The sequence below is a fragment of the Stomoxys calcitrans genome, chromosome 5, assembly GCF_963082655.1.
Source record: "Stomoxys calcitrans chromosome 5, idStoCalc2.1, whole genome shotgun sequence".
NCBI lineage: Eukaryota > Metazoa > Arthropoda > Insecta > Diptera > Muscidae > Stomoxys > Stomoxys calcitrans.
The window spans coordinates 144098495-144114457 of NC_081556.1; the positions used below are offsets into that span (position 1 = coordinate 144098495).

The 15963-nt window shown below is 36.1% G+C and overlaps 1 protein-coding gene across 3 annotated transcripts in view; it reads right to left on the bottom strand.

Moving 5' to 3' along the window:
* The window catches only part of LOC106085393 (14-3-3 protein zeta), a 67448-nt gene that overhangs the window by 42276 nt on the left and 9209 nt on the right, over positions 1-15963 (bottom strand). Inside the window, exon 1 of one of the 3 annotated variants that reach the window (XM_059370524.1) lies at positions 8510-8640. The exons of 1 other annotated variant lie outside the window; for it this stretch is intronic. The gene's annotated coding sequence lies outside the window, so the exon portion shown is untranslated. Of the gene's footprint in view, positions 1-8509; positions 8641-15963 lie in introns of those variants that run through there. One more of the 3 variants, XM_059370523.1, reaches the window with a different exon arrangement.

Genomic DNA, 15963 nt, shown 5'->3' on the forward strand with positions numbered 1-15963 from the left:
ATGAGAAAAGATTTGACCATAATTTTTCGACAATTTATCGATAAAATATATTTTTGGACAGACGCAGACGTTAAGCAAACTGTTTAAGGATTAAGTTTTTTTTTATTTAACATATATGCTGTATACCTATTGGCGGTTTTTCGACTTGTGCACCTGAAGGCCAATAGTTTTTAATAATACTTCGACACCAAGATGCACTTTTTAGGTGAGGTCATGCGAACAGCTGAGTACAATTTTTTCATTTTTGTTTTAATGATGCAATAACTCTTAATTGCAACAGCTTGTTAAGCTGTGATTTTTTCTAATGCAGAGTTTACATGGCACATCTGATGTATGGTCATTGTAATAGTATTGGTGAAAGCAAAGGTGTATGTATCACATATACACATAACCATTAGTCATGGCTGATTTTTTTCGATGAATAGCGTCTATCGATTACCGTTTACAAAGAAATTTGTAATCATTAATTGACAGATGTTGAAAAGCACGTTCTGAGCCAAATAAAGTAAAGTATTAAATATTAAATAAAATCAAAGAAAAGAAAAAAAAGCTGTAATCAAGACGTACACACGATGAGTACGATCATAATGTGCCGTCTAAAAGGGCCATAAAATCTTAAAACTATGTTTTATTTGACCCGATATTCCAAACATAATTAAAAAAACAGTGTTATAATGATGAAAATAAAAATGTAAAATACATTTGAAGAAGATAAGTTGTAAAACAAAGTTTATTTCTAAAATCACTTCGACCTTTGAAGTTATGGCACTTGCCAATCAAGGAATTTTCGTGTGGGGTAGATTTTTGTTGTTGTGTTAATGTTATAGAGTTGGCCAAATATCGATGGTATTATCGATACTATAGATATTTTATTTTTTGTCTGAATATCGGTCGACAAATTTCCTATCAATACTATCGGCAAAATTTAACAAAAATATTCGATCCGACACTAAATGTATTATTTAAGATTCATTGCCCCTATAGAGGGGGCAATTAAAATCCGGTTAGGAAAATATTTTTTGCATGACTTCCAATTGACTTTATTAAATTTGGGTTTCTTCGGTCTGTGCATGTTTTTCAGGCAAATAATCACTCTAAGCAATTAAGGTTCTCTCTAAATCCACATAAAATCAATACAGGGTAGCTGACTCCAAGTGTTATCGTGTTTACACTGGTATAATTGTCAAACTACAAATGACAGCTACATGATATTTGATTTAAGAACAGCTCATTATATTTTTTGCAAGCCACGAAAAGCATTTGTTTCTGAATTTATTTAAAAATAAAGTTAGTCATGATGGAGTTCACCCATAGAAAAAACCAAGCACGGCGTTGACAATTTCACCCCATTGGTTCATAATAGTTAATCGACACATATGTTATCCGATCAACCACAAATGTCAATAAAAGGAAAACAGTTTATGTGGGCGTTCACATTCTATCAACTGTAGTGCACAGGTTTTTTAAAGATTGCAAAAAGTTTTTATATGCTACTGAAAATCGATTATCCATTCCATAATTATGTATTCATAAAAGCCTTACCACATTGCGCGACAGCCGCCCATGTACATACAATGTTTTAAAGAGTAATTTGAACATTGGCATACATCAAAGATGGGCATCAACACACAATCGCACATAAATTCCTATGTCCGCGGGCAGTAGGCACACGAACAATGTAAGCAACTTCGTGTGATGTCGCACGGTGGCCCGATTTGACTTCTGATTGACTTGACACTTCTAACATTTTTGCGAAGTATGGTCCAAATCGGTCCATAACCTGGTATAGGTGCCATATAAACCTATCTTGGATTTTGACGTCTTGAGCCGCTAGAGGGCGCAATTCTCATCCGATTTGGCTAAAATTTTGCATGAGGTGCTTTGATATGACTTCCAAAAATGTAATGAGTATAGCGCAAATCGGTACATAATCTGATGCCATATAAACCAATCTGGGATCTAGACTTCTTGACCCTATAGAGATAGCAATTCCCATCCAAATTTTGTACAACGGCTTCTCCTACGACCTTCAACATACGTGTGCAATATGGTCTAAATCGATCAATAGCTTGATACAGCTTCCATATAAACCAATCTTGTATAAATTCTTTATTTAAAATACTTTTTTTATATTAATAAAGATCTACTAATTAGGTAGTACTACAAACTGCAAACACAAAAAACATTCAAAATGTTTCCGCATATTTCATTTGCTATTTGATTTAGCCACTAATTCAATCGCAATTGTCAAAATTAGAAAAAAACAAAAGTGGTGATTTAAGAACTTATGGGTGGTTCGTTATACTAGACGTTCAAACTTACTCATCAAACCAAAGTCAATCTATTGATAGTTATATGTGTATGTAAACACACACACGATCTAGTTTATATGTAGTATGTTGGAAACGCATGCATATGTCAAATTTAAATTTTTTGCAGGTGGTACTAAAATTTTTTCTTGGCTGACTTTTTTATAGGCTATGACGTCGTAGAGAGGATGGCACAACGTCTCTCGTGATTTTTGATATTTAAGTGGATTTTAATGTTGTTTGAGACATCTTTGATTATGTCCCGTTTATTTGAAAAAATTGCTTTAAATATGTTGTGCAATTAGCAACCAAGGGGATTTAAATTCAAATAGAGGAAGTAGACATTTGAGGTTATTTTTGTTTAATGCTTACTGTTTTAGGAAAAAATAAATTTCAAATTTCATTGGCAGCTATAAGAACAAGATTTATTAAATCATCCAAAATTTGAATTTAACGAAGAAAGTGCAGAATCCTTGTCCCGATTAAATCACTAACCACCCAGTGATAAAGCATTACACGCTCTAAGGAATGCTCTACAAACTCCATGCTTGATTCCCAGAAGCCTGCATTAAGAAATCCCTGGCACAACAGAGGTGCAGCGGTGCTAGCTTCTGAGGCTTAGAATGCAACGTTCAGAAAAAACTCTGTAGACTACTGGCAACACGTTGGCTTTGCTACAAGCACACTCTCCTGCAGAGAGGGATATACTGCCTTAAACATAAAATTTATGGAAACCAGCCTTTTAAAAAAAAAATACAAAAGTGAGCATATATGCCGTTTTGGCTTTCTTTCTGCCAAATTTGATCGGATGCGTCTTACATTTTAGGTACATATTTGGCTAGATGGACAGTCCAACTTGATTTTGGTTAATTGAAAATGCAACTGGCAGTTTGTTTCAATATTACACTACTGGAATGTGACACGAAGTATTACCAAGTTCACACTGGTGAAACTAAAAATGGCTGCTCCATTGTATTGTGTGCAAGTAAAAAAAACGCTTGCTTCTGAGTTTATTTAAAAAGAAACTCATTCGTGAAGGATTTTAAGCGTAATAGTGTGATTGGTTTACAATAAGGGTGAAAAAATCACAATCACCTATTGTTGGCGAACTAAAGCACCTTAAAGTGAACAAAATGTTTGTGCTCTTGTTGTCGTTTCTTCTGAATTTTTTAATTATTTTTCTTGATTTTATTGTTAGATCTTTTCTTATAAATTGCTAGCATAGTTCTGCTAAGCTCGTAACAGAGTGCTGATAATTCAATGGGTTTGTGTCTCTGCTAGGTTAAGTTAACTTTATAAAGAGTGATTTTTTTGAGGTTAGGATTTTCATGCATTAGTATTTGACAGATCACGTGGGATTTCAGACATGGTGTCAAAGAGAAAGATGCTCAGTATGCTTTGACATTTCATCATGAATAGACTTACTAACGAGCAACGCTTGCAAATCATTGAATTTTATTACCAAAATCAGTGTTCGGTTCGAAATGTGTTCAAATTTTGACAAATTTTGTTCAGCGATGAGGCTCATTTCTGGTTGAATGGCTACGTAAATAAGCAAAATTGCCGCATTTGGAGTGAAGAGCAACCAGAAGCCGTTCAAGAACTGCCCATGCATCCCGAAAAATGCACTGTTTGGTGTGGTTTGTACGCTGGTGGAATCATTGGACCGTATTTTTTCAAAGATGCTGTTGGACGCAACGTTACGGTGAATGAACACATTTCGAACCGAACACTGATTTTGGTAATAATATTCAATGATTTGCAAGCGTTGCTCGTTAGTAAGTCTATTCATGATGAAATGTCAAAGCGTACTGAGCATCTTTCTCTTTGACACCATGTCTGAAATCCCACGTGATCTGTCAAATACTAATGCATGAAAATCCTAACCTTAAAAAAAATCACCCTTTAGATGAATATCAATCTAGCTCTCAAAACCACTATGCCTACTGTATTCATTTTTACCCCATCTGTACCATTAATTTAGCAATTTTTGTTAGATCTGTAACATGAGCGGCCAAAGATGATTAAAATTTGCAAGACATTGTCCGGCTATAGACCATTTCGTTCAATGCTTTCTATTCAAACAAAGGCAAAGAACTTTCTAAGTGTAAATTTGGTGGTTTTTGGAAATTTTTTGGGCAGAAATTTTTTTAATGCGTTAGCAACACTGAAAGATTGTAAGGTTGTTGTTGTTATTCTTCTCCACTAAATTTTTAATGGAAAATAATGCAAACTCATCTGTTATTGAATGCTGCACAATTTATTCTAATTTGGCATCCAGCCAGCAGCCAGAAGAATTAACCAACATTGAAAATCGAGATGTATTATCTCACCGTGAAAAATGCAAGCATGCAGCAACAAACAAAAGTTCCCAACAAGAAAGTCAGCGAAAAAGTGTCGCATAATAATGTTAACTGCGACTTTGTAGAATGAATCTGCGTTGGGCCAACATTTTAGGCAAACTGTTTTAAAAGTGTCTTAAGGCATTTATAATGGTGATATCCCTGTAAAACTAATACAACTATGTATTGTAAGTTAATACACACGATCCTTAGCTAAAATAGGAAGCCACCACTTCAAACCGTGTAAGAATGAAAAAGTATGCTCCGAACCTGGCAACGGTTAACCAATCTACCAACTTCAAGTCTAATTAGTCCGAGCACGAGATAACTATGAGCACCACATGGGTTGGAACTATGAATTCCGATTTGTGTGTGTAGTAATCACGAGAAGCTTAGCCAAGATCTACCGTTCGCGTTCACAGTTCACGTTGCGGACAGTGGAATACTCCATATACTGAGTAACTGCAACTGCTGTCACGAACAATTCAGCGGTGCCGAGTGCAGAGTCTTAGTGAGAGGCCTGGCCGCACCGGCTCTTCCTTAAAAACTGTGTGCCTGTCATACTCGATAGAGCAAGGTGAGTTATTAGCGCCTTCAAATAACAAATGGCCATAAAGTTCCCGCTCCGGAACAAGCTTGTTCATCACCATACGAGGATCGCTATCTCCATACGCAAATATGTGGCTAAAGCAACAACGTCTGATTAGTGTTTGAAATGCAAGAAAAGGCGTAGGAAATTAAAGTGGCTGGAAAACATTCCAAAAGATATCTTCATCTTCATCTATCAAAAATTTATTTTCAGTTGCATATGTGGGTTTGCAACAAAATACCTTTAAGATGCAGCAAGCAGCAACATGTAATAGGTAGGTAGATTTGAACAAAAAAAAAACAAAACAGTCAATCGAAGCGATCCATTGAGAAAATATTCTTACATGTTCACCATAAACACACATGCATCTGTATGAAGATACCTCTAGCTTTGGATAAGTAAACATACATTTATTTTCTAGCAAGTTCGATATAGCGGCGGAATGCTTTAGCAAAGACATAAGAAACAAAATAAAGAAAACATAAAAGTAGAAAAGAATTAAAAGTCTGAATGACTGGCAGATAAAACAACAACGAATTTCAGAAAAATATGGGGAATGTTATAAATAAATTACAGTTGTGTGCGTGCTTTAGTGTTTATTAGGGGTGTGATGAGAGCGAGAGAAAAATAAAATAAGCTAGAGCAAGGCAATTTCCCGTGAAACAGACAAAAAAAAACATTACAAATGCATTTTTATTGATCTTCGTAAGATATTTAATATCAGGGAAGCCCCAAACAAGAGTAAACTTCTTAAAGTGGGGGAGGGAGATATTGTGCAGCACTTTATAATAAACATGCCAGACAACGCAATCAACTACCACCACTCCCTCTTTGGACTCACCATACATATATCGATGCATAAGATCGTCGACATTGTTCGTTAAGCAAGCTAGACAATCTGAATGCCGGCTAATTTAAATAAACTCGCCTCCCTTTCAATATACCTACATACATATCTTCGTTTTTCTTTTCTTATGCTCATTCTGCATGTGAATCATAAGTGTTGGTATTATTCTCTTCATGTAGTTTATTCTTTAGGTATGGCAATACGCACAAATCTTTGCTTGCGTAAATGGCATAGTTTCAAGATCAGGGTACAACTATAAAGGCATTCAATTGCTGTCCTCTTCTTTGTAGTCACTCAGATAAGAACGAAAATACGATGTTAAACATAACAAAAATTATCTTGACTAGAAGTTTGCGAACTTTAAAGGTTTTATAATGCTGCATGCATTTGGCCTCTTAACTTGGCTTACTGCTTAGACATTATAAGAGTGCAGTTGCCGCCGGCGCCTCGTCTCTTGCTTCTATCATTTGGATGACATCAGAGAATTTTTGGCGCCGTTAGTTTTTTGGGTCAATTGGCAAAAAAAAAAGAAATAAAACATAACAGTGGTGGGAAACTCTTTTCAATAGCAGTGAAACTATTTTTTCTGCAATAGAAAAATTAAATAGAAAGAAACAGTATTTCAATTAACAACCGGCTAACCACTCCCTTTCCATACTAAAATAGCGAATAATTCGAAAATGCGTCATGATTTCCAACCGAAGTACGAAGTGTGTGTGAGTGTGTATGTGAGATTGTGAGAGAAAAAGAGAGCATTGCGGAATATTGCTTTGCAAAAAGTAGCTTTCAAATGACATATGTTAAATGAAATTCGCGCACATTTTGTTGAAATTAAAAACTGTATGAGAACATACAACATGAGCCACCCCCCACTCCACTAAGCGGCTCAATGCTTCTCTTAAATTTAAAGAATTAATTTTTTTGAAGAGTGCATGTAAGGAGCTTCTCTTCGAAATTCCACAAAGACTCAGGCCAGTCAGCAAGAAGTATTGTATCAAATGAGTAAAAGAGCATCTGGCAGCGTATCCATGTACCAATAAGATATGCAAAATTTCGTTACTACACCCAATACCCAATGTAAGGAGAAATGGATGTGTTAGAAAAAAAGCATGCGCGAAAAAGTACGCAGCGCGCTACACAAGCACAAGAAAAGAACTTAAATACCTATACATCCGAACGGTAGATATGAAAACCGAGGGATGCCACATTTTGCATTTAATATTAACAAAGTGGGTCCACTATTCCTCAACGTAAAACAAACTTGTGTTCTTTTACAAGAACTTCGTCAGCTGTCATAAAGCTAGAGTACACCATTTTGCTGCTTGATTTTACTCTCTACAAGATTTCGCATATAACGTACCCTAACTACCGTTAGTAAATACTTTAAGATTGTTTTTTTTTTCTTTCTCCCGGATCAAAGCACTGGTTTCATTTTGGGGAAATACCTCCACACACACCTTACCTTCCTTTCGCACTTAACGACGAGATGGCAACAATCAGCAGCACATCTCACACACAGTCCCACAAACAACGACAACTGCTAACTCACACAGAAGTTGGAACTATCGGGTAAATTGTATATTGGATAGATTGGATTTGATCTAATGATGATATAGAAATAACGCACACAAAGGCAACAAAAAAACAAGACGGCAAAAAATACAATGAAGAAAAAGCGTATGTTGGAATGCGCCATATAATGTGAAGACGATATGAAGAATACACATACACAGGCACACACACGAAGGCGACAAAATATCTCCCCATATACATACACGCACACACAGTAATACATATACATTTCTTGAGATTTTTTCTTCTTCAAGGCAGTCACATTGTCTTTTTAGATTGTATGACAATTTCGATTAACTTTTTTTTTCTTCTTAACAAACTGGAGAAACAGCCACAGTTCTGACATTCCTTTGGGGGTAGGAAATGAATCAAGGTTCATTTTAATTAAAATATCTATATTATATTTAATGTACACACTCAAGTTTTATACATATCTACATATATGTTACAGTGCATGGATACGACAACGGCGACAACGACGGGAGGCAGTCAGTCATACATACATATATTTTTTACAACCATGAAAAAATTTTTTGCGTAGTATTTTTATCGATCGGCCGACGACGTAAACGACGAATCACACATTAGCAGGCAGTCAGGCTTTGGCGAAAATGTTGTCAAAAATTTTAAACGGTTTTCGGACACAATATTCAATGTACATATATTTCTTGATCTCAATCAAACACATTCATTTTCTTTTTCATTTTTTTTTTCCTTTTTTGAATAAGTAAAATTTCCTCAATTTTTTACCACCTTTTTGGAAATTTTCATTTGATTATTCACCAGTTTCTATTGAATTTTTTTTGTTCATGGCAGGCAAGTGAGAAAAAATTGGAAAATTTTTACTTACTTTTGCTTCAATTGAAATGACGACGACGACTACAACCAACACAACGAAGACAAACGACTGAAGGCGACACAGAACTCAATATATTTTTCACAAACTGGGAGAACACTTTGTCTGAGTGCAAAACTCGGAGGCGCGCTCACTCTTCGTTTGCTTGCTTCTCTTTGACCACTCACAACACAAGTGTAGAGAAAGAACTATTTAAAACAAGTATCTAAAAACTATGGTTAGCAACTAAAATTCTTATGGAAAAAGAACAAATGCAGATACTCCTACTCTTGTAAAACGGAATTTGAATTGAATGAAAGAGATACCAGTCCAATTAGAGTAGAGAGCGAGTGGTAAAGAGTAACAATGGGGCTGCCATATTTGTTTGGCTTTCAAAACACACCAGAGCTGATTTGCAGATTTTAAATCTAAATATTACAAAAAAAGACTGATTGGAATCTCGTAAATATTTATTGGATACTGGTTTAATCGCATTCAGATGCGTAACATCTGTTAGATGAATTTACAGTTACGCTGGAAAAAACCAATCTATGAAAAAAGTTGCGTTTTTATAGAAAACTTAACTTTTTCTAATCAAAAATTTAAAATATATTACAAAATAAAAGTTATGGGACCATCTTGAACAATGTTTGTAAGTATAAAAAAGAAGTCCATATTTCCCAGGTAGTGGGTTCAAAATTTGCAAAATCCGTTCCGTGTCCACTTTTGTATATTTGGGAACTTTAGATTAATAATTGGAACGCAGGCCTTAGCCACGAAACGGATTTAACATTAATTTCCCAGTGTAAAAAATATACTCGTATTAGTTCCGTAATTCATTAACTCGTGTCCTTTGAAATGAAATTTCATTCGAGTTCTGTGTTTTCGTGATCGTTCTTTATATACAATAGGAAAGTTTTCGGTGCCGGAAGGCAGCCCAAATACACTTGGCTCCAAATTTTGATGTTAGACTTGTTTTCTACTCTCGAATACCTTTTATTTCTGTCCCATAATGTATCGATCGGTCAATTGTTCGCTTAAGGTTTCATGAAACGGCCTCTTGACGCTTGTCGAGTTTTGATACTAAAATCGTACTCTGCTCCTAAATAAATTGCATTGTAGTTCCTTCTTGTTCCAATAGCTCTTGACCCAAAATTTATTATTATAAGGGTACAAAAAACATCATAATTGGTTCACTCATCTTATGTGGTATTTCAAACCCGTCAACATAAAATGAGGGTATACTAATCTAGTCAATTAAAAATGGATCTGCGACCCCACCTCGAAATATGGATCTGCGACCCCATAAATTATATATTCCTGGTCGTCTTGACGTTCTAAGTCCGTCCGTCCAATGTGCAAAAAAAATCCGATTGGATTTTTAGTCTATCACATGATAGAGCTCCCATAAAAACCTATTTCCCGAACGCATCCTGAGCCCCTAGAAGCAGCAATTGCTATCCAACAACCGTGACAAGTACCGTTGAAATCGGTCTATTATCTGATATATCTTTCTAGTTTTGCCTGATTTGTAAGAAGTTTGGTATATAAAGTACACATAATCCATGGTGTTTGGTTCCTAAGGTTCGCTCCGGCAGAATATAGCACATTTTTACTTGTTTATTCCAATCCAATATTGACCGGTAGGTCCTACATCTTCTAAAATGTACAACTCCGCTAGTTGTTTCTTGAATAAGGGCGGCGCTAATGCAGTTGGCGGCAAATATGGATTTCAGACTTGTTCTTTACTCTCGAATACATTTGAATCCCATTTAAAACCGATAGGTCAAGGTCAATATGAACGCTTGGGATCGCTTGACACTTGCCGATAAATTTAGAGTTTCAAAATTTGAATATCAGACTCTTGATTTTGGGTTACTATAAGCGTTCCCCACCTCCATTGCATTTTTAAAACGTTGGATAAAGACGTTGGAACAATTTCTTAGCGTATTATTCCCCCCAGACCATACAACAACTGTAAAAACTTCATGCTCACCGGTTCAGCCGAAAACAATAGTTAAAAAATTATAAATCATAACTAAATACCGCTTTGACCGCAATTTACTATATAGTTCTTTTTAAAAGGGACTTATCTCAGGTAAAAGTCAACCGTGGGGCAATGGTTGGTATGTCCGCCTGAGATGCTAAACGCCTGGGTTCGAATCTTGGCGAGAACATCACCGGTGGTTACCCCCTCACTATTGTTTGTTAGCGTGTAAAGCTTCTCTACAAAGTGATTTCGATCTGCGGGATCCGGGAGCTTTCATTGATGCAAGAGAAGTGTTCCAGCTTTTTTCTAACTTAACCAAGTGTGGTTCAAAATCGAAAAAATCCAAGCCCCCGGATGTGGCTTTCAACATACATTGCAAGTCGTCGTTTTAACAAGTTCGCATAAATGATTCGAAGTCATTGAAATTTACTTTCGTATACTTGTTTAATATTTGATTTATGTATATATTAAAAATTTTATACGTATTTGGCAACCCTGAAAAGCATGCAAAGAGCGACAGAATACGAGAGTGAGTGGAACTTGCACTCACGAGATAATCATGCGCCGCTTCAAACTGACAGTATTTAATCTAATCTGGCAATACCATTATTGCCATTGCTGCCTTCATAGAGACTATGACGGCGAATGGTGCCGGGGGGCCAGATCGAGCGCATGTAGGTTCGTTTGTTTGCTCGTACACACATTCATCCACCATGCATGGCTATGTATGAAAACATGTTGATGGATATTATTTTATAGATGGATTTGTATAACTCATGGGTACGCACATATTTTTTTTCAAAGCGATGCTTTAATTAAATTAAATAACCAATAATAATAATTTTCAAACTACAATTAATAGGTAAATTTAAGATGATTTTATGACGTATGGATACAGATTTATTAGTAAATTATGAAATTACTTATCATAAATGAGAATGGAAGTACTTATGATTATTAAATCAAACTGACACTACCTAGCCGGTGTTATTTTGGAATTATAATCATATATATATATATATATATATATTTTTATTCTTTATAGCCGTAAATGTTTCCTTTGCTTTTTAAGGAAATCGTTATACAGTAGAACAGCAAACAAGCCTACAGTATATTAGACCACGTGACATAGGAAATGCAGAAAGCATCGGCACCACTTGGTAACGGCAGACAGGCATAATGAAACCATACCCCAACTGAATAACTGACCGCCAAGAACAACTACTACCAGTATTGCTGTGGTTTTGTATTGGTGTACATATACATGTGTATATGAAATGCAGTGCAATGTGTGGTGTTACATTTACAATAGAGTTATAATTGCTAAAATGCAGTCAAGTATATATATAGATCTGCAAAAGTGGAAAAACAACTGCGAAATGTTTTTTTAAGTAAAATTTTACATGCATTAATTTGCAATTCCAAATCTAGGAATTGTTTTTGTTTGTTTATGAGTTTTAAATTATGAAAAGATGCAAAACAAAAATATGCCTGCAAAACACTCTATGAATCATTAAGCTATTCACTTTGTCGTTAGGTTTATCGTAACTTAAAATAGAGTACGAAAGCGACCCCAAAAGTAACATAGAAAACATAAGAAATTTGGGGACAATTTCCTTTATTTCTCAATAAAATCTCCTTTTAGTTTGATACACTTTTCCAACGATTTTCCATGGCTTCGAAATAGCCATCAACCGCAACTTTCACCTCATCATTACTGAAAATCTTTTAACACCGAGCCATTTTTTTAAGTTTGGACACAAAATCTTGCGAATAAGGCCAGTCCTGAGCCAATTCGGTCTTTAATTCACGCATCTGTACCATCTCAATGATGGAGTTGTGAACTGGTGCATTGTCTTGATGAAACCACAAACGAGGCACCCATCATGTGCACAGCCTGCTTAAAATTTTCAACAATTTTTTTTCAATTTACACTCTACACAAATTTTCTTTTCACTAAAAAATATTTTTTGTAAATTTTTCAAAAGGGGGTAAAAATTCTCAAGACCCTTGATTCCCTGGATTAACTCTTTATCCTTTTCCACCATATATGTTCTACGCAATTTCTTGTAATTTGAGTGCCTCCAGAATCCGTTTGGTGCCCGAGCACCAAAACAACTTCATATTCGTGTTCCTGGAGTCATTTTAGGGGGTGTGCAAATTTAAGATTTTTGCCATTTCCCCGTAAAGTGAATTTTTACCACGACCTTTCAATCGACGGTCATCTGTTTGATGCCTTTTTTACCATTTCTTTGTTTACAACCCAATATTTTGTGGTTGTAAATAAAGACCTAGACTCCCCCAAAATAGAATCTAACTAAGACGTTTCAAATGATAGTATTGTACAGCAATCCCTGTCTCCGCTACTTTGGAATATAGCCATTAACAATATATTATTGTCTCTGGAAGAAAAAGGCGTAAAAGTGGTCGCGTATGCTGATGAATGCAATTGCAACAGCAAAGTGGGCTACCGAAAGTGGTCTAGGTATAAATCCGTGCAAGACAGAAGCAGTTCTTTTCAGCAGGAGATACAAGTTGCCTACAGTGGAACCTGTCTCCTTGGGTGGAGAGAATGTTCCATTTACAGAAAGCGCCAAATTCCTGGGTGTTTTGCTGGATAAGAAATTTAACTTCAAATCCCACATTTTGGTGAGGGCAAGAAAGGCAACTCTTGCCCTATACACCTGCAAGAAGGCCATTGGCAAAAGTTGGGGGTTTAGACCGCGTGTCATGCATTGGGTATATACTGCAGTTGTCAGACCTATAATGCTATATGGTGTTGTGGTCTGGTGGACTGCGCTTCAAAAGTCCACGTACTGCTTAATACTTAACCGGATCCAAAGAATGGTTAGTTTGTGCATCACAGCCGCACTGAGGACGACACCATCTGATGCACTGCATTCGATGGTACATTTTATGTCCAGAGGCATTGTGGCTACCCAAATTGCAGCGACCACTGCCGTGAGCTTAGGGGAGCATCCTCATTGGTCTTGTGGTGGCTACGGACACAGTGTTATCCTTGATACAATATCCGATGTTCCAAGACAGTGTGGATTACACCCTACCTGAGCCGCTTTTTGATAAAAATTACTGTACCACTATTCCTGATAGAACCGATTGGAACTACGATACCCCTGGTAACAGAAGTTACATAGACTTCTTTACGGATGGTTCCAAACTAAACGACCAGGTGGGCTTTGGGGTGTACTCTTAAGATCTAGAACTGGTCATATCGAAAAGGTTACCCGACCACTGAACTTGATACACACCAAGCAGAGATAATGTCATTACGACGATTGGCATAAATATCTTCTCAGACAGCCAGGACGCCATTAAATCCCTGGAGAACGTATTTCTGAACACAAAAACCGCCCTCGACTGTCGCAGATTTCTTAACGAAATGGCTGAACAGTTCAAAATTCACCTGTTCTGGGTGCCGGGCCACAGAGATATCCCATGGAATTGTACCCTACCCATATCGGACCATATATCTACTATGGGTGCATAAATAATGCATTTTTCACCGGATTATGACGAAATGTGGTTCACATGTATACCCGAGGTGTTGGCTATTCAATTAATGCCTTTTGACTCTTTTTTTATGGAGATATTGTTTTTTTTTGTGATATTAAGACTAGTCATCGTGCAAAATTTCGAATTGGATAAGAATTGAGCCCTCTAAATGCTCAAGAAGTCTAATTGGGAAATCGATTATTGTGGGAGCTATATCAGGTCGATTTAGATCATACTTGGCACTGATGCTAGAGATTATAAGAGAACGGGGAATGCTTCTCTCATATCAATGAGTGCAGTCCAATTAATTTATAAGCTCAATGATAAGGGACCGAGTCCAAATTTTTAGCATAAAAAATTTAGTAAAAAAAGAGATGGGATTATGAGCGAATATTTTATACGTTGGAAAAATTAATTGCAGCATGGATTTCTTGCCCACATACCTGCAACTTTTTCCAGGGTACGAGGGTTGCCTTTTATATTTTGGGATTGGACAACCTTTGTTTTGCAATCTCAGTATTGCATGAACATTTGACCGTAAAAATATTTTTTTCGCATTGGATCCTACACAATTTGCCAATCGCTCAAAAAAGGCTCGTGTCGATTGGTCGAAAGAAATGCTCCAAAAAAACCCGAAACAGCTGTATTTTTGAGCACTCAAAACATCGATTTGATGAGTCATCCGCCGTAAAGTCCTGACGAATGACTTCTTTTTACTCACGTACGTAAAAAATAAAGTTAAATGTCAACGTTTTTCGACACCTGAAGAAGCGGTTGATGCGTTCAGAATGCATATTTTGGAGATACCTCAATCAGAGTGGCAAAAGTGCTTCGACAATAAAGCGATTTTCGATGATTAATATTTGTTTCTGCGTTCTCTAATCCCAAAATATAAAGCTTACCCACATATACACATTGTTCTTTCTACATCGTTTGGAAGTTGTGTTGATGGCTCAGAACGTTAAGACGACGGCAATCGTTCATTGTTGTCCGAATGTCGAAGATTCGAGGCATTTTTTTACCCTACACCACTACTGTGGTATAGGGTATTATAACTTAGTGCATTTGTTTGTAACACCCAGAAGGAAGGAGACTCATTGATAAGTATGTCGATCGACTCACAATCACCTTCTGATTCGATTTAGCTATGTCCGTCCGTCTGTCCATGTTAATTTGTGTACAAATTTTCATCCTATCGTCTTAAAATTTGGCACAGGCATGTCTAGAGACGAAGCCTATCAAAATTGGAATAGATCGGTTCAGATTTAGATATAGCTGTCATATATATGTTCGTCCGATTTGCAGTAATAATGCAATAAAATTGTCATTTGTCTCTTGAAATTATATATATATATATATTGGTTCAGAATTGGATATAGCTCCCACATTGTACTTATAGGGTACAATGTGGTTTGGTTTACTGGTTTAATTTCTAATTCTATTTTAGGAATTTGGGGGTCCAAATCCCATTGATAAATCTTTTTTTATTTCTGAAGGGCTAAATACTTTCTGGGGTCTAGGTATCTATGGCCTAAGCTCTCAGATTTATGCAATGTGCTGATAAAAGTTCCCTAATTGGGGCCAGCCGACAAAGTATGCACAGTTAAATTACAAGCTGTTTCCGACAAATGGACTCCCTGGTTTGCTAAGTATATTTTACTGTGAATAAGTTAATTTCGTAACTTCACTTTTTCAGTTCAAGGGCGGTAAAAGTTATTTTGTAACAAAACTTTTGTTTGTTTATTTGAAAATTTAGATAAGTGAAATTTCATGCAGTGCTCATTTAATGTAAATACTCCAAAGATAGGAAATTAAAATTCAATAACTCATTTTTATTTGTATATATTCGCTAAAGTTTAAACGGTTCTTTTTCTATTTACATAAACTTTATGTTTACATGTCACGTTTTGTTTTCTAGCAGCAAGGAGTGACACAAACAAAAAGCTTTATTGAAATAAGGTCGATT